This window comes from Hyla sarda, chromosome 4 (genome assembly GCF_029499605.1).
Source record: "Hyla sarda isolate aHylSar1 chromosome 4, aHylSar1.hap1, whole genome shotgun sequence".
NCBI classification, from domain to species: Eukaryota; Metazoa; Chordata; class Amphibia; order Anura; family Hylidae; genus Hyla; species Hyla sarda.
The window spans coordinates 234,297,203-234,317,641 of record NC_079192.1 but is presented as its reverse complement, the minus strand read 5'-3'; the positions used below and the strand labels follow the sequence as shown (position 1 = coordinate 234,317,641).

The 20,439-nt window shown below is 42.8% G+C and overlaps 1 protein-coding gene across 2 annotated transcripts in view; it reads left to right on the top strand.

Annotated features, from left to right (window-relative positions):
* The window catches only part of PLXNB2 (plexin B2), a 332,704-nt gene that overhangs the window by 94,134 nt on the left and 218,131 nt on the right, over positions 1-20,439 (top strand). For both annotated transcript variants that reach the window (XM_056573761.1, XM_056573757.1), the window contains exon 2: positions 17,801-17,865. The gene's annotated coding sequence lies outside the window, so the exon portion shown is untranslated. The remainder of the gene's footprint in view (positions 1-17,800; positions 17,866-20,439) is intronic.

Genomic DNA, 20,439 nt, shown 5'->3' with positions numbered 1-20,439 from the left:
CTCGCAGCTCCTTCATGTTTGAGGACAGCGAATCTCCTTCCTGGGACCAAAGGCCTTGGGTCCAGCGATTGCCAATGCAGGCTCCCCATCCACGAGCTGAAGCATCGGTCGTGATGACAATTTGTTGCGATGGTAGTAACGATTTTCCTTGAGAGAACCTGTTCCGCATGAGCCACCAACGAAGTTCCCTGCGGAGAATTGAAGGAATCGAGACACAGCTTTCCAAATCTGTCTTTGATCTGTTCCAGCATGAGAGAACCCTTGTCTGCAGACTGCGCATATGGGCCTTTGCCCAGGGGACCGCATCTATCGTTGATGTAAGGCTGCCCAGGACTCTCATTGCTTGACGAATAGATACCTTCTTGGATCTTATCAGGAATTTTATCTGATTCCTCAACTTCGTTTCCCTCTCCCGGGAAATGGAGATTTTCATCGCTAGGGAATCTACTATGAACCCTAAAAAAAGAATCTGCTGTGATGGAATCAACTGAGACTTTTCCAGGTTGACTAGGAAGCCATGATTTTGGAGAAAATAAATTATTTCCTTCATGTGATGGGACAAATCTAGGCTGGACCCAGCTCTCACCCACCAGTCGTCCAGGTACGGCACCACCGTGATTCCTTGGAGGCGTAATGCCGCCGAAAGAACCACCACTAGCTTCGTAAACACCCTCGGTGCTGAGCTCAGCCCGAAGGGAAGACACTTGAATTGTAGATGCCATGTTGTGTTGTCTACCATTAATGTGAATCTGAGAAATTTTCTGTATGCCGGATGGATGGGAACATGTAGATAGGCGTCTGACAAATCCAGAGTCGCCATGAAGTCTCCCTGGTTCACCAAAGGAAGTACTGATCTTATAGTTTCCATTTTGAAGTGTTTCTTGATCATGAACTTGTTCAGGTACGTGAGATCCACAACTAATCTCCACTTCCCGCTGGACTTCGGTACTGCGAAAATCCTTGAATAAATCCCGGTGAACCGCTCCTGATGTGGTACCCATTCCACTGCGTTCTTCTCCAGAAAACTCTTGACCAGAGAAATCACATTCTGGTCCTGCTTTGTGTTGAGAAGAAATCTCCCCGGAGGGGAGTAAAGAAGCTCGAGTTTGTAGCCTTTCTGAATCACTGAAAGAACCCACTTGTCCTGTGTCGTATGAGCCCACACTTGAAAAAATTTTTCTAACCTTCCTCCAACCTTGGGGGATGTTAAGGTGGCGTCATAAGGGCTTCCTTTTTTCTGGAGGTTTGCTCTTAGAGGCAGAGCTAGAGTTTGCGCCTCTCCTCTGCCTACCAAACCTAGGCCTATTATACTGGCCTGGCTGAAAATTCCTCCTTTGGAATTTGGGAGACCTCCGCCATTTTGGACGGCCTTTAGATGCATCCCTTTTGGATGTTCCTGGGAAGGCATCGTTGTCATCATTCATGTCTTTGAGGATACTCTTTAGGCTTGGCCCAAAGAGAGATTCTGGGGAAAAAGGTAAGGAGCAGAGGTTATTCTTGGCTGCTACGTCCCCCTTTCCCCATTGCTTGATCCAAAGGGCTCTCCTTATAGAGTTTGATTCAGCCATATTTTGGGCTGATAGACGCAGTGTGTCCAGTGGAGCATCGCACAGGAACTCTGCCGCAGACTTCATGACAGGAATTTTCCTGATGATGTCGTCCCTAGGGACTCCATCCATAAGATCTCTGGATAATTGACTTATCCATATTCGGAGCGCTCTGGCCACCGGAACAGAGGACATCGCTACCTTGGATACTGCTGCAGCAGTAGAAAAAGCTTTTTTAGACAGAGACTCTGCTTTTCTATCCATAGGATTAGCTAGAACAGAAGATTCCTCGGAAGGAAAGTATGACTTCTTGACTAGCTTGGCTACAGGCAAATCCACCTTAGGAGGATTGAACCATGAGGAGGTAGCCTCGGATGACAGCTTGTATACCGCCCTAAAACGGGATCCAACATCTACTCTTTTCTCCGGCTTATCCCAGTTGGCCGTGAACCACTTGGTGATGGCAGGATGAGAGGGTAACACCCTGTCCTTGGAGACAGGAAAGTAATAAAGACTTTCCCTGGGAATTCTCCCCTCTGTGGAACGATCAGTCTCTAATACGTGTTTCACCGATTTTATTAGGGAATGCATGTCATCCTTGTGAAAGATATAGTAATCCTCCGGAGAGTCTTGTGACTCTACAGAGGACCTTGATTCAGATGCCTCAGAGTCTGCAGGAGAGACAGCTCTGTGTTGTATCTTACGCCTTTTTGCTGAGGGACTCTCTCCCGGTAGTATAGTGGATATCCGTTTTTTAAACCACTCAAAGAAGGAGGAAGCCTCATCTCCAAACCTATCATCTTCCACTGGTTGCTGTAGTGAACATCTGCCGCACACATCCCCTTCTGCATCATCTGCTAGAGGCTGGGAACATGATTCACATAGCCTGTGTTTTGCCTTGCTGGACCTTTTACCCCTAGGTGCCTCGTCCGACATCTGTAGACAAAAAGGGGGGGTCAATAGTAAAGCAATTCTGAACTGTATGACCAGACCACAGCATAAACAACCAAGATAGTAGTGACAGTAATTAAACGGGAAGGTACTTCACAGTAACCTAATAGATGCATATCCACAGTATGCTAACCAATCAACTACTATATATACATATTGGCAGTGTGGGAAACTTCACAGTAAACCATGCATACCCAGAAGCAAACAAAAAAACTTACTTTTAATCTCCAGAGCCCTGCTGCCCCAAGCACAGTGTCTACGGCAGCAGGGATGACAAGGAGCAAGTTTATAAGCCTCACATGGCGGGAAACGCAGGCGTCCCGCCCACTCCCCGTGACGCGCAGCTCATTTCCGGACTCCCGCGAATCGCGACTCACTGCACGCGGGAACGCCCCTTGGATCGCGGACCTCTAAGCGCTCCGGAGACCGGAGCTGCGTTGACTCGGAAGCAAACACGCCGAGCCCAGAGCACACCAGACCGGGCAGGCACCGCATGGTAAGCTAAGTACTTCACAGTACCTGCTAGGCTCAAAGTACACATCTTCATGCGAACGGGACTTCACAGTCACCTTAACATAGCGAGAAAAGCGGAGTGCTTCACAGCTTACCCGCATAATCCAGGCCAAAAACCTGTAAAAAAAGAAACAATAGTATATATAAATACAGGAGGGAAAAAAACCCCCTAATACCCCTTCTGAGATCAGAAGAAAAAAACTCTGTGGTCTGTTTGTGGGTTTGTCCATTTATACCTAGAGGGAGGGGTCTGTTAATTGGGCTAATTACGCTAATTTGTTAATTTTTTTATGCTAATTACCTCTTCTGACAAGTTCGGGAGGACGAACTTAACCCATTCTGTGCTGCCGTAGGACGTCCAGGAATGGTGCATGTTGGTACATTGAATGCACATAATGTGTGTGATGTAGTGTTAGGTCAGTGTCTCTTTTTTTTTTTTTTTTTTTTTACCTCCATGGCAAACAAGTGCAGCAGCTTGGACTAGGGACATAGGCTAAGCTTCTATAAGTTTTTTTTTGTTGCCCAAAAATACCCAGAAAAACGCGACAGCATTTTCCTGTGTCTGGCATTTTTTTCTGGCGTTTTTTTCTGGCGTTTTTTGCATTTGAGTGGAAATTGCATTTTTGGCCCCTTTGGCAATATTTTTTTTTTTTTGGTACCCAAAATTTGTTGGGTACCAAAAAAAAAAAAAGTATGCAGTAGTGATGGAAAAAAAATTATTAAACGAAATTTTATATTTTTTGACAACATTTTTATTAATTTTTAATAGTGTGTGTTTCACTTTTTTCTTCTATTTTTAATTATTTTTTTTTAAACATTTTTTAGGTAGTACTACTACTCCCAGCTTGGATCACACTGTTCCATGATGTGAGTAGTAGCACCTGTACTAATAGATATATCACCCCGGATTTCAGTTGTGACACCCTATGCAATCATCCATAATATAGCAGAGATGCGTAGCGGCTCTATACAGCGCTCGCATCTCTGCACTATACTCTATACTAAAAAAAATTATGTATAGATTCTATGGTCCCCTGCACTGACGTATATATACACCTACTCATATTTCCCACAGAGTTGTGATTGGCTGGAACCATCTGGCCAATCACAGCTCTCTGCGGGGAAATTTGAATAGGTGTATACCGTATTTATCGGGGTATACCACGCACCGGCCTATAACACGCACCCTCATTTTACCAAGGATATTTGGGGAAAAAAAGTTTTTTACCCAAATATCCATGGTAAAATGAGGGTGCGTGTGTGCGCGTGTATACCCCGATACACCCCCAGGAAAGGCAGGGGGACAGAGGCAGTCGCTGCCCGCTTCTCTCCCCCTGCCTTTCCTGGGGTCTAGAGCCCTGCTGCCGGCCCTTCTCTCCCCCTGGCTATCGGCGCCGCTGCTCATTCTGTCCCCCTGACTATCGGTGCCGGCTTCGATAGCCAAGGGGAGAGAAGCGGCGCCGACAGCCAGGGGGAGAGAAGGGGCAGCGGCACCCATTGCCGGCGCTGCTGCCCCATTGCCTCCCCCCATCCCCGGTGGCATAATTACCTGGGTCGGGTCCGCGCTGCTCCAGGCCTCCGGCGTGCGTCCCCTGCGTCGTTGCTATGTCTGGCGCGGCGCACTGACGTCATGCGCCGCGCCGTGCAGCGCATAGCAACGACGCCGGGGATGCACGCCGGAGGCAGCGCGGACCCGACCCAGGTAATTATGCCACCGGGGATGGGGGGAGGCAACGGGGCAGCGGCGCCGGCAATGGGTGCCGCTGCCCTTTCTCTCCCCCTGGCTGTCGGCGCAGGCAATGGGGCGCCGGCACCGATAGGGGGACAGAACGGGCAGCGGCGCCGATAGCCAGGGGGTGAGAAGGGCCGGCAGCAGGGCTCTAGACCCCAGGAAAGGCAGGGGGAGAGAAGCGGGCAGCGACGGCCTCTCTCCCCCTGCCTTTCCTGGGGGTGTATTGGCGCATAACACGCACATAGACTTTAGGCTAAAAATTTTAGCCTAAAAAGTGTGTGTTATACACCGATAAATACGGTATATATGGCAGTGCAGGGGACCATAGAAGAGCGGCCACCCGCATCTATAAATTATACAGGAGGATCACAACGGGTGTCAGAAGTACAGGTACTACTACTTCCATGCTGGAAGTACTACCTAAAAAAAAAAAAAAAAAAAAAAAAAAAGTGAAAAACACACAACATATTGATTATTTTTGGCTACATTTTTAGGTCCCTGCCCGCACACATAAATTGATCCCTGTTTTAAAAATTCATAAAAATTGTTATAAAAAAAGAAATACAATTTTGCATCTTTTTTTTTTATTTTTTGATGGTACCCTACCAAGTTTTATTAAAAAAGGTATCTCCATCACTTTTTTGGATCGCTAAAAACACCAGAAAGTTAAAACCCACACATCGTTTTTCTTGACGTATTTTCTCTCCCAAAAACGCCACAATTTCAGGGGAAAAACGCCATTGGCTCAACATGCTGCGACTTTGCAAAACCGCCAAGGAGCTAAAAAAGAATGAAAAACGCCAAAAGGCTAAAAAAAAAAAAAAAATTTTAATAAAAAGCCAAACTGATAAACGCCAAGTGGAAAAATAATTTAGCGATTTCTCATTGATTTACAGCTAACATCTGGCCGCAGCGTTTTTTGACCGAAAAGAAACTGGCTTTTTTCTTGGCGTTTAAAAAAAAGAAAAAGAAAAGAAAAAAGTAGAAACTTAGCCATAGGGGGGAGATTTATCATTGCCTTTCTGACATTTTATTGGCCAAAATTTGGCGCAAAAAATTTGCACAATTTACAACTTTAATAGACGTCTAGACAACTTTGGCAAAAGTGACTGTGAAATGCCGTGCTTCATTCTTGACTATGCAGGGGACGAGATTTATTAACGGTCTTTTTTATAAAAAGGCACAAAAATTATGCGCAAATATAAAAAAAATAAACAATTCGAATTCATACAACCTTTGCCTTGCCTCAGAAAAATGACACCCTACAGAAACTTCTGAGGAGAATTTATATTTGTGCAAAATGTATTTGTGCAAGTGTATTAAAAAAGAATTGGAAATATAAAAGGACTTCATGTTGGATCCGCTGGCTTTGGCTCAAAAATCACCAGCAGCTGTTCCCTGCCCTACCAGCTTGGATTGAAGAATATCCTGTACATACTTTCACAATGCCCTTATGACACGACAGTGTGACGGGCATCAGGGGAGCCAGGGAGAATAGCGGGAGGAAAATGACTGCAAGAGTCGTCTTTTTCTCCCACTATTCCCATTAAAAAAACGGCCGGTCGAGGCGGCCCCCATAATAGTAAATGGGAGCTGCCTGGACCCGTTGTTGCCCATTGCTCCCCATCACGAGAACGGCCGTTAAAGTCACAAAAAAACTTTAACGTCCGTTCTTGACTGGGAGCAATGGCAGTGTGAAGGGCCTAAGCCTTCATTCTCTTCTATCAATACTAAAAGGTGTAATGGACAGTTAATTGGTAATGTCTGTATTTTGCCTGAGATAACCATTATGATCTCTCGCATCAGATCTCCCTCATGAATTGTAAACCAGTTTTGCATGCATACACCTTCAAAAATAAGACTCCACTATACTAGCTTATAAGAATATATATACATTTCTTTATTCATAAAAAGTAAATGTTATAATAATATAGAAATGTATATGTTCTTAGCTAGTATTGTGGAGTCTATGATAAGTACGTACTGTGGAGTTTATTTCTGTTGGTGTATATGTTGATATTTAGACTCTAGATTCTCTGAATGTGCACTTCTACATACAGATGGAAACGTTGGGACACATTAGAGGAAAAATGATAGTGTTTGTTTGGAGTAAAAGAATACCGGACAGACTTTGAACGTATGTGGAGATGTGGCTTTACTCACCATAAAGCTATGCTATGCTAAGCTATTCACAGAAAGTATTTTGGGCTGTTTTTGAGCCATAAACCACTTGTTTTAAAGGGGTACTCCTGTGCTTAGACATCTTATCCCCTAACCATAGGAGATAAGATGCCTGATCGCGGGAGTCCTGCCGCTGGGGACCCCCGTGATCTTGCACGCGGCACCCCGTTTATAATCAGTCCGGTCTGATAACCGGCGACTACATGGCAGGCGGCGTGTGACTTCATGCCTCCGCCCCCGTGTGACATCATGCTCCGCTCCTCAATGCAAGCCTACGGGAGGGGGCGTGATAGCTGTCACGCCCCCTTTCATAGACTTGCATTGAGGGGCGGAGCGTGACATCACACAGGGGCGGAGGCGTGACGTCACGCCGCCCGCCCTGTAGTCGCCGGTAATCGGACCTGGAGCGAACATGCTCCGGGGACTGATTACAAACGGGGTGCCCCATGCAAGATCACGGGTGTCCCCAGTGGCGGGACTCCCGCGATCAGGCATCTTATCCCCTATCCTTTGGATAGGGGATAAGATGTCTAAGCACCGGAGTACCCCTGTAAGGTCCAAAATAACTATCATAATAAGGACCAAAAGAAAACTCCTGGAAAGGCTCTTTGCCTATTTTTCCAGACATCTATGGGTCTCAAATAATAGCTGTGAGAACTTTGTGGAAGCATAGCCTGAGTGTTCATGCATTTTCTACTCTTAATGAAACACTTCTCCCCCTTCCCATGTCCCCTATCCCCTATAAATGTAGCATCCTGGAATGTCAGCAAACAGGTAAAAGTCCAGCTCGCTCCTAAGCCCGTAGCACCTGGACTGGCGTGGGCAATGCCTACAGCACAGTAATATGAATGGAGAGAATGTCCAGCACAGGTAGATCAGACAAATTCTTTATTATATCTTGCTTCAACACATGGGGAACATGACAGTGACGTGTTTCGACCTAACGTTGGGCCTTAGTCATACAAAGTAAAACTGAACATACAAATCTTATATAGGGAGCACTTCACTAGGCTCACCAATCATCTGGTCTGGACCGTGAAGTACACTCCTCCTACTCAGTTACCGTGCAGGTGCGGCAACACCTGTATTGTTGGTGCGGCACGGCAGCACGGAATGGAGTAGCATGACAGTATGGGACATAAAATACCATGCAATGTATCAATCAAAATAAATAGGAAACTATAAAAAAAAAAAACTATAAACTATAAAAGAAAATGTTTATAAGTATAAAACTATAATATCAAAGACATATATTATTTCAGTCAAGCGGACACTAGAATTTTTTTATATATATACTACTGAATAAATGTTGAAATAAAGTTCATGATTTCTTAAAATTTATATATAAGCTTATATTGTTAATATTTGACAAATACAAAGTATATATAAGACCTTTAAATGTGCCAGCATACAGTCTGCTGACTGAAACATGTACGTATGAGAAAACATGAGATGTTCAAAACTGGAGGAACATATATGTAAAGTCCCTGGATAAACCTACATACTAGAGGAATAAATGTTCCACAAAATAATTTCTGAATACAGGTAAGTATGGAGACTTACATGTCAACCAGAATGGCAACCCCATTAGAAAGAATAGATATATGAACCAGGGAGCCACAATGGAGAGAATCAGGTAATGGGACAGACGGGGCTGGACCATACCGAAAAAGTATATGTGTGAAAAATAATAATAAAAAGAAGACAATAAATAAAAACTGAAATAAAGATATTAGTACAAGACTGGACTATATGAGAAAATATAGACTCTTCAATAATGGAGAATGGTGTCCATCCTTTAATTTAAGCCTTTCAGGATGTGGCTATCCAACTTTTAGAATCCAAAAGACCTCCCGGTCTAGGAGTTTTGATCTGGTGTTGCCGCCCCTAATCGGAGGTGTGACTCGTTCGAGACCCTGTAACGCAAGGGAAGAAGTGTCCCCTGCATGTACTTCTGCTACATGTTTGGACACCATAGACATGTGCTTTGAATTGAAGTGGGGTATGTCCGAGATGTGTTTCCGGATACGGACCTTTAATGGGGTGGTCGTACATCCCACGTACTGCAGTCTGCAATCACTACATGTGAGTACATAGACAACATTGGGTGTGTTGCAGTTAATATATTTCATGATCTTGTAGGAATCAACAGTAGAAGTTAATACCACAGTAGCAGAGTTTTGCATGAATCTGCAACATACACATTTGCCATGGCCACACTAGTATGATCCAATATAACGCAACCAAGTAGGTTGCGGTTTTTGCGAATGTGTGGAAAACAGACTGGGTGAAATCAGCTGTCCTACTGTGGGGGCCCTCTTTGAGATGCATTTGTAACCGGCTATAAACACACCCTGAAAAGCAGGGTCACAGGTAATAACCGGCATGTATTTATGAATGATATTACAAATCTGCTTAAACTGTTGTACTGAACACGATAGGGGAGTCTGTTCCAGGGGACTGAGTATAATCAACTCCACTGGAAGCAGGGGAAATAAGTCTATCCCGTGTCCTCTTAGAGTCAATATTGATACCCCGTTCAATGTCTCGGGGACGGTAACCTCAAGCTGGGAGACAAGAAAAGATATTCCGTGCCTCCAGCTCAAAATCGGGATCCGCAGAACAATTCCTGCGGGCCATGATCATTTCTCCCACCAGAAGGTTGCGGATTACATGTGGAGAGGGACAGGAGGATGCATGAAGTATGGAATTGACCGAAGTTTCTTTACGGTATGCGTTGGTGATAACACTGAATCTTCCCTCGTCACCCACCAAATGCAAATTGAGGAAATTGACACTGGTATCTTCATGGGCCACTGTAAATGTCAAATTCAGGGCATTATTATTGAGATACTTGCAGAAGTCTGGTATGGCCGCCACATCCGACCCCCAAATAATCAGGAGGTCATCTATGTAGCGGCCATACCAGACAATAGATGTTAAAAAGGGGTTCGACAGGGAAGAAGATGTATATGTTGGCGAGAGAGGGGGAGAACTTCGCCCCCATCGAAGCTCCCGTAGTCTGCAAGTAAAAATGGTGATCAAACATAAAGTAATTATGGTGTAATAAATACTGTCTGAATGATATAATCCTGCAATACAGGGGTATAATCTGAGTATGTGGTGAGGAACCAAGTGAGAGCCTGCAGAGCCAAGGGTTGGGGGATAACTGAATACAAAGAAACATCCGCTGTAATCCACCTGTATGTGTCCCTCCACTTAATATGGCTCATCATGTACAATGTGTGCCCTGTGTCCTTAATGTATCCCGGCATATGTGGAATTAGGGGCTGGAGGGAAGCATCGACCCAAGAGCATAGTCTCTCATTCAGAGAGTAAATGCCTGCTACAATAGGTCTGAGAGGGGGAGGAAAAAAAACCTTGTGGACCTTCGGCAAAGAATGAAAAATGGGGACTACAGGGTCATCCACTATCAAGTATTCAGCTTGTTTTTTTTAGATCGAATACCATAATTTACAGCCAGGTGCACATGGGTGAATAATTCCCGTTTAAAGGGGTTCTCCGGTGCTTAGACATCTTATACCCTATCCAAAGGGTAGGGGATAAGATGCCTGACCACGGGAGTCCCGCCGCTGGGGACCCCGTGATCTTTCACGCAGCACCCTGTTTATAATGAGTCTGATTACCGGCGACCACAGGGCTGACAGCGTGTGACGTCACGCTCCGCCCCTCAATGCAAGCCTAGGGGAGGGGGGCGTGATAGCTGTCACGCCCCCTCCCATAGGCTTGCATTGAGGGTCGGAGCGTGACGTCACACGCCCTCGGCCCTGTGGTTGCCGGTAATCAGACTGATTATAAACAGGGTTCTGCGTGCAAGATCACGGGGGTCCCCAGCGGGGATAAGATGTCTAAGCACCGGAGAACCCCTTTAAAGAGAGCTGCTGGATCACTGGAGAGGGGCCTATATGTGTCCACGTCAGATAACATGGACAAATTAAGTTTAGCATAAAGGCCCCCATCCAGAATCACCACGGCTCCCCCTTTGTCCGCTTGGTGGACAACCATATCCTCCATTTAAGACAATTCTGATAATGCCGGTTTTTCTTTTCTGGTAAGGTTTTGCTTGATTTTACATGGTTGTCTCTCCAGGGAGGTAAGCTCCCTCTCCACTGCATCCTGGAGAATATCCAGTGCAGTGGTGCGGGAGCTAACCGGATAAAAATTGGGGTTTGGGGTCGGAAATTAAGGTGTGTCCACACCATAATCATGGTGCTGGAGTTCCTGCAGCTCCGACACTAGAACCAAATCCCCAAAAGTTAAAGGTTTTTCTACATACCCCATAACAACAGAAGAAGAGATATGTGAATAGGACTCAAAAACAGTGGCGTTAGTTTCCTCATTATGCATATCAAATGTATTGTTAATACTGGCATGAGAAACACTTGCAAAATCATGATTAGCAATTTCATGAATGGATGTATTAAGCATTTCTATCCCAGGACTAGCGTTATCAACAAAGTCAATGTTATGAAAATGTCTTTTCACCGTCATGTTGGGAACAAACTTGTTCATGTCCAATAAAGTACGGTACAAATCGAAGTGAGTCGCGGGTGAAAAAGTGAGTCCCTTAGGCAATACAGACAATTGTTCAGTAGAAAGAAGCTTGGCAGATAAGTTGTATATCGTTATTGTCTTTACCTCCTGTTCCGTTGGGACCTCCAATTGTCCACTTGACTGAAAGAATGTCTTTGATATTATGGTTTTATACTTATAAACATATATTTTTGTATAGTTTCCTATCTATTTTGATACATTGCATGGTATTTTATGTCCCATACTGTCATGCTACTCCATTCCGTGCTGCCGTGCCGCACCAACAATACAGGTGTTGCCGCACCTGCATGGTGATTGAGTAGGAGGAGGGTACTTCACGGTCCAGACCAGATGATTGGTGAGCCTAGTGACGTACTCCCTATATAAGATTTGTATGTTCTGTTTTACTTTGTATGACTAAGGCCCGACGTTAGGGCCGAAACACGTCACTTTGTCATGTTCTCCATGTGTTGAAGCAAGATATAATAAAGAATTCGTCTGATCTACCTGTTTTTTTTTTTTTTTTTAAATAAACTGGTGCCAGAAAGTTAAACAGATTTGTAAATCACTTCTATTAAAAAAATCTTAATCCTTCCAGTACTTTTTAGGAGCTGTATACTAAAGAGAAATCCCAAAAAGAAATGCATTTCCTCTGATGTCATGACCACAGTGCTCTCTGCTGACCTGCTGTCAATTTTAGGAACTGTCCAGAGCAGGAGAAAATCCCCATAGCAAACATATGCTGCTCCGGACAGTTCCTAAAATGGACAGCAGAGGTCAGCAGAGAGCACTGTGGTCATGACATCAGAGGAAATGCATTTCATTTTTGGATTACTCTTTAGTATACAGCCCCTAATAATTACTGGAAGGATTAAGATTTTTTAATAGAAGTGATTTACAAATCTGTTTAACTTTCTTGCACCAGTTGATAAAAAAATAAAAATAAAAAATAAAGTTTTCCACGGGAGTACCCCTTTAATAGTGATGGTAATACTCTGTTGCTTCTGGAGGTCAGCACTTTTAAATAATTATCTTGTGAAATAATTTGACAGCACAATTTACATTACATGTGACTGCATATTATTTCCTTTTTACTGTCAGAAGGCTTGTATTCTAGCCAAGATGCTTGATAGATGAATAAAATGTTTTCTTAAACATTCATATCTATCTTAAATATATTCAAGAGATTCCCTTTTCCTCTCACTGACAGCTTGTTCTACCCATGGAGTTTATTAACTAACCTTTTTTTTATATTAAAGGTTATAGAGACTTTTCCCTTTTAGGCTGTAGCTATCACTAGTCTGTAACACTGACTTGTTGCCTACAGTACTAAGGCATGTTTGTTTCTTTTTCTGCATTATTCAGGAATCACTAAAGGAAAAATATCGCCTTTTCTAGTACATTTGTGTCATGTAAGAACAATTGCATAGTTTAGTGGTATTGCAGAGAATATTAGGTTTTCCTTAGCAAATCAGACAAGTTTATATGCACCCTTTTTTTTTTTTTTTTTTTTTTTTTACAAATGGCAGGGACTCTAACTACCTGTGCATAATTTCTATATAATCCTATATAATAATTTTATTCCCCCCAGATTCTGTTCCATGATGGCGGTAGTAGTACGAACAGTAATGTAGCCTCCCCAGCCACCGGCAGACTCCCACAGTCAGGAAGCTACTACTCCCATCATGGAAACAAGTTTGTTTTGTTATGGGAGTAGTTGTCCCTCAGCACTGCAGGAGTCTGCTGATGTCACCTCTTCTGAGCATGCTCAGAAGTAATAACGGATATTGTAAACCTGGTGCAAACGGATGACATTAACCACTTAAGGAACCAGGGCATACCTGTACACCCGTGGGATTTCCGTTCAGCAGGCACCCCGAGCAAACCCCTTGGGGGTGGGGGTGGGGTGTCAATTCAAACCCGCTATCTGCTGGAGGGCTACCGTTTGGAGATCACTGTGCAGTGGTCTCTAAACTGTGGCCCTCCAAATGTTGCAAAACTACAACTCTCAGCATGCACAAACAGCGAAGGGCTGTTTGGGTATGCTGGGATTTGTAGTTTTGCAACATTTGGAGGGCCACAGTTTGGAGATCACTGCGGTGGTTTCTAAACCGCGGCCCTCTAAGTCTTGCAAAACTACAACTCTCAGCATGCACAAACAACAAAGGGTGTTCTCTCCATGCTGGGAGTTGTAGTTGGGTACCTCCTGCTGTTGCATAACTACATCTCCCAGCATGCCCTTCAGTGATCATTACATGCTGGGAGTTGTAGTTTTGCAACAGCTGGAGGCACACTGGTTGGAAATTCTGAGTTAGGTAACAGAACCTAACTGAAGATTTTCCAACCAGTGTGCCTCCAGCTGTTGCAAAAGTACAACTCCCAGCATGCATGATCTGTCAGTGCACGCTGGGAGTTGTAGTTTTGCAACAGCTGGAGGTCCACACCCGACCCCCCGATGTGAATTTACAGGGTATATTAACACGGGCGGGTTTACAGTGAGTTTCCTGCTTCAAGTTTGAGCTGCGGCGCAAACTCCTAGCGGGAAACTCACCGTAAACCTGCAAGTACGAATGTACCCTAAAAACACAACACTACACTAACACATAATAAAGGGAAAAACACAACATATATACCCCCTTACACTGTCTCTTACTGCCTCTTATCATACTGCAGTGTTTCCAAAACAGAGCCTCCAGCTGTTGCAAAACAACAACTGCCAGCATTTCCGGACAGCCACGTACTGTCCATGCATGCTGGAAGTTTAGCAACAGCTGGAGGCACCCTGTTTGGGAATCACTGGCGTAGAATACCCTTATGTCCACTCATATACAATCCCTAATTTAATCCTCAAATGCGCATAGTGCTCTCTCACTTCGGAGCCCTGTCGTATTTCAAGGAAACCGTTTAGAGCCACATATGGGGTATTTCCGTACACGGGAGCAATTGCGTTACACATTTTGGGGGCTTTCTCTCCTTTTACACCATATGAAAAGGAAAAGTTGGGGTCTACACCAGCCTGTTAGTGTAAAAAAAAATGTACACTTCGTGCTGGTGTTGCCCCATACTTTTTATTTTCACAAGAGGCAAAAGGTAAAAAAAAGACCCCCAAAATTTGTAATGCAATTTCTCCGGAGTATTGAAATACCCATTATTTTGGCGTAAAATGCTCTGTGAGCGCACAACAAGGCTCAGGAGTGAGAGTGCACCATGTACATTTGAGGCCTAAATTGGTGATTTGCATTGGGGTGGCTGATTTTACAGCGGTTCTGACATAAATGCAAAAAAAATAATACCCATGTGTGACCCCATTTTGGAAACCAAACCCCTCACGGAACGTAACAAGGGGTATAGTGAGCCTTAACACCCCACAGGTGTTTGAAGAATTTTTGTTAAAGTTGGATGGGAAAATGAAAAAAAAAATTTTTTTTTAGCTAAAAAGCTGGTGTTACCGAAAACTTTTTATTTTCACAAGGGAAAATAGGAAAAAGGCCTCCCAAAATGTGTAACCCTATTTCCTCTGAGTAAGAACATACCCCATATGTGGATGTAAAGTGCTCTGCGGGCAAACTACAATGCTCAGAAGAAAAGAAGCGCCATTGGGATTTTGGAGAGAAAATTTGTCTGGAATTGAAGGCCACGTGTGTTTACAAAGCCCCCATAGTGCCAGAACAATGGACCCCCCCCCCCCTCCTACATGTGACCCCATTTTGGAAATTACACACCTCATGTAATGTAATAAGGGGTACAGTGAGCATTTACACCCCACAGGTGTCTGACAGATTTTTGGAACTGTGGTCCGTGAAAATGAAAAATGTAAGTTTTCATTTGCACTGTTCCAAAGATCTGTGAAACGCCAGTGGGGTATAAATGCTCACTGTACCCCGTATTACATTCCGTGAGGGGTGTAGTTTCCAAAATGGGGTCACATGGGGGGGGGGGGCGGGGAGTCCACTGTTCTGGTACCTTGGGAGGCTTTGTAAACTCACAAGGCCCCCAACTTCTGAGGCGCTCCTTCTCTTCTGAGCATTGTAGTGTGCCAGCAGAGCACTTCATGTCCACACATGGGGTATTTCCATACTCAGTAGAAATGGGGTTGCAAATTTTGGGGGGCATTTTCTCCTATTACCCCTTATAAAAATGTTAAATTTGGGGGAAAAAACACAATTTTAGTGTAAAAAAAAATTTCATTTACACATCGAATTTTAACGAAAAATCGTCAAACACCTGTGGGGTGTTAGGGCTCACTGTACCCCTTGTTACGTGCCTTGAGGGGTGTAGTTTCCAAAATAGTATGCTATGTGTTTTTTTTTTTTTTTTTTTGCTGTTCTGGCACATAGGGGCTTCCTAAATGTGACATGCTCCCCAAAAACCATTTCAGAAAAATTCACTCTCCAAAATCCCATTGTTGCTCCTTCCCTTCTGAGCCCTCTAGTGCACCCACAGAGCACTTTACATTCACATATGAGGTGTTTTCTCTCCTTTTACCTCTTGTAAAAATATAAAAACTGGATCTTCAAGAACATGCAAGTGTAAAAAATGAAGATTTAGAATTTTCTCCTTTACTGCTATTCCTGTGAAACACCTAAACGGTTAACACACTTACTGAATGTCATTTTGACTACTTTGAGGGGTGCAGTTTTCATAATGGGGTCATTTATGGGGTATTTCTGGTATGAAGGCCCTTCAAATCCACTTCAAAACTGAACTGGTCCCTGAAAAATCCGATTTTGAAAATTTTGTTAAAAATTGCTGCTGAACTTTGAAGCCCTCTGATCAATGTCTTCCAAAAGTAAAAACATGTCAACTTTATGATGAAAATTTTAAGTAGCCATATTGTATATGTGAATCAATATATCATTTATTTGGGACGTCCATTTTCCTTATAAGCAGAGAGCTTCAAAGTAAAAAAAAAAAAGGCCAAATTTTTAGCAAATATTGGAATTTTTCACCAAGAAATGATGCAAGTATCGACAAAAATTTACCACTGATATAAATTACAATATGTAACGAAAAAACCTTCTCGGAATGAGAATGAAAAGTAAAAGCATCCCAGAGTGACTGCGTAAATGGTCAGATATGCAAAAAATGCCTGGGTCCTTAAGGGGTTAAAGGCTCATCCATTTGCCATGGACTTCAATGTTAAAATTTTAACGGTCGTTATTCCACCGTTATTTCTGACGGGACAAAAATTAGTGCATGCACGGTCTTTTGTGCCATCAAAAATAACGTCCGTTAGTCATAACTGATAATCAAAAAATCCCATAGACTTGAATGGGATTTTGTAACGGCCATTCAATGGCCGTGTTTAAGGGTTTCCTTAACAGGACATTATAACGGGTCTTTAAAACAGAGCAACAGTTGGTGTGAAAGGAGCCAAAGCTATATGATACCTAGATGAATGCATACCTATATGTGGTATTTTCTACCTGTTTTTAAGAAGCTGTAGGAAGGAGGCAAGGTATTGCTAACATTATAACTACATAATTTATAACATACCTGTGATTTCTTAGTTTTAAAAATCTATTTAGCCCCTGAGAGTCCCTATCCATGGTGCACAACTATTTTGCATTCTCTCGCTCTTTTTCTTTTTTTTTTCCTCTGGGCGTGACGGGAGCTGCATTGTTTGCCAGTAGTGCACAGTTATTTATTTTCCCACACTTGTCTGGCCAGTCACAGCCCAGCACCTAGTCCTTACTGCTATGTCATGACTTAGTGCAGGTAAAATTGCACAAGACTCAACAGGCTGGAACTATGCTTTTGAATGATTTACATTACTCTGCTACAGATAGAATATGGAGAAAAGGGATTACTAATGCACTGGCTTTATAAGGTGCTGTGTCAGCAGAAATAAATGAAACTGCAGCAACACAGCAACAAAGATTTGTACGCTATGTACTGATCTGTAGTGAGTGGGAAACTTTGATTTACCTTTTCAGGGACAGTGTGATCCTTACACACCACAAAGCTTCTCCCACTTCCCGTTTTCCATCTTTGTTTCTCTCTTACCAGAGATGGAGTCTAACAGGCAGTGAATGGCAAATTTAATAGAAGTAAGACACCTGGTGGCCATGCTTTTTTTTTTCTATTTTAAGTTGTCATTTCTGGTTATGACATTGACCATATAATGGAATAGCCACACGTGACCTATGTTGCAGATTTTCCTGCCATTGATGTTTATCCTTTTAAAATTGACAAAAGTGTAATCAAAAGCCTTGATGCCAACAGTCTGTTGCATTCCTTTTTTCATGTATTTAATGTTTTATGTTAGATATTTGTAACTTACTATACCAAGAGATATTCATTGCTTTCATTTTACTTCTAGATCTGAAACTAGTCAATAAATCTGAGTAGTCCGTGTCTTCTGTCCAAGTTCCTGAATAACAACAGGTAGGTGTTTTTTTTTTGTTTTTTTTTTGTGTAAATTTTCATAAAAATATTGTGAGATCTTAAATATTTTGTGCTGAGGAAATTTTGTGTGCATAGTTAACAGTGCACATCTGCTTTGAGACCACAGTCTGCTGTGCCTTCAAACCATGTGGTAACGAATATAAATAAAGTACAATTAGTTGTGAAAGCTTTATAGGAAAGTCTAAGTGGATTGTAACACCAGGCTAAGGGCGTGCTGCTCTTGGGTTCCTTGTACATAAGTAGACAGCTGCCCAATCGACTATGTACAAGTCAATCAGCGCATGGAAAAAGGAGCCTTAGGCTAGGTTTCCACTTGGTTTTTTTTCTGACAGTTTTTGGATATTTGCCACTGCAGTTTTTGAGCCAAAGCCAGAAATGTATTCAAAAGGAATAGGACATATAAAGGAAGGACTTACACTTCTCCTACCTTATGGATCCACTTCTGAATTTGGCTCAAAAACTGCAGTGGCAGATATCCAAAAACTGCGAGAAAAAAAAAACAGAGTGGAAACCTAGCCTTTCAGGACCTAATTATTGTGAATAAAGGGTTGCATGAATGATCGCTAGATTGTTCAAGGGGCTGTACTCTTCAAGAAGTACATCCTCTGTTTACACAGGGAGATGATTTTTAGGGCCGCACAAGCTAAGCAACTAGCTGACAAACAAACTTTTGCTTATTGGTTAGCTGATCACTAGGCCTTTTATACAGGCCAAATAAGTATTGGCCTGTTCTGTTGATAATCGTCATGTGTAAAAGGCTCCTTAGGCTGAAGATGCTCGATTTAAGAGCTTATGCACATAGAGAATGCCTGCATACAATACTTCCTGTGTAAATACCTCCATGTCTGTACATTGTGGAGCCTGCACTTTATTTTTTTACTTGCAAAAAAAAAAAACTCTACTAATGACAATGCTTGGGCTCACATATTTGTAATGTTTTGTAGAAAAAGCGTTACTGTCCTGCACATATGGTTTATGGGGTGATTTTTTTTTTTTTTTTTTTATAGGAAGACTTGTTGCAAGTCAGTGTTATCTATGCCCTGGTTCTTTACAACATTATCCAGATGCTGTTTACACAAAACACTTAATATTCAGATGCATGCTGGAAACTTTGGGGCAATCAAAAAAGACACTTCATTATGTTATGCTACTCTGGTCGACAACCCTATCCCCTAGATACAGTTGGCTCCCTAAGATAGGCAAGAAATGATTGGCTGTGTTTGTCAGTCTGAAGGTAGGAATACAAGCTAAAGTATAGAAGTATCCTCTTGCAGAGCCTTGCTAACAGAAATAGGTTTGCAACAGTATGTAGTAATGTGACAAGTTTTACATCACTGGTTACTATAAGGAATGTCTGTTATGGTATCATTAAACACTACAATCTATCTATTTACAATCACTGGCTGGAATTTAGAAGTGAAACTATTCACAGCATAAAGATTAAGTCATCAGTGGCTGTGCTTCTCTTTAATAAACCTTATGTGTTCAACTGATGATTTAATATTAAAATACCTTCATGACAGGCTTGTTTATTACCTAATCATATATTCAAGATTGTTGACTAGGACTTAATCATAATAATAATAATAATAGTCTTTAGCCGTATTACCATTACAAATCTAGTACTTAAGCTTTAAATCTAAATAGTTTCAAATTCAGGATACAGTTATTTTGTGTTTATTTGAGGCCGCCCAAGTAGACTAATCTAAATCCACAGTATTAGTCGTTGCTGCTTTTTAAACTTCCAAACTTCGTTAATTAGAGGTTTTAGATATTTGGCATGGAAAAAAAAAAGATACTTATGTTAGTGGTTGTCTTCTTGTTGCTATCGCTAACATTGAAGGAAGGGAATGGAAGCTGTAAAAAGACTGGGGCAGTGTGTAGTCATATTTATACCAGAAGCAGCAGGACCACCAGATGTGTGCAGGTGTTGCCCAGGACCTTTTTATGATGAATGTTGCTTAGTTTTGCCCTTAGTAATCAAATCAATGATTTTGGTGCACATTTTAAAGGGGTACTCCGCCCCTAGACATCTTATCCCCTATCCAAAGGATAGGGGATAAGATGTCAGATCGCCGGGGTCCCACTGCTGGCGACCCCCTGGATCTTCCATGCTGCACCCACCTGTAGCGGCTTCCGGAACCGCTGGAGGTCCTGAGGCGAAGTCCATCTCGACCATCGGGACGGAAGATCGTGACGTCACGGCTCCGCCCCCGTATGACGTCACACCCCACCCCTTAATGCAAGTCTATGGGAGGGGGCTTGACATCACATGACTTTGGATAGGGGATAAGATGTTTAGGGGCGGAATACCCCTTTAACAGCCTTATTTATTTATTTTTATTTGACTATGCTACAGGGACTGTAATGTTAGTGTAGTTCATAATATAGTGTCTGTACCTGTGTGGGATGGTGGTATCGCAATTCTTATGTAATCTTTGCCACAATGTTTATTTTTAACAGCATACAGAGTTACTGTTTCAGGTTTTTCCAGGTTGCATCACTGGGTGGGAAGGAGATCATTCTGCTGGGAATTGTAGTTTTACAACAGCT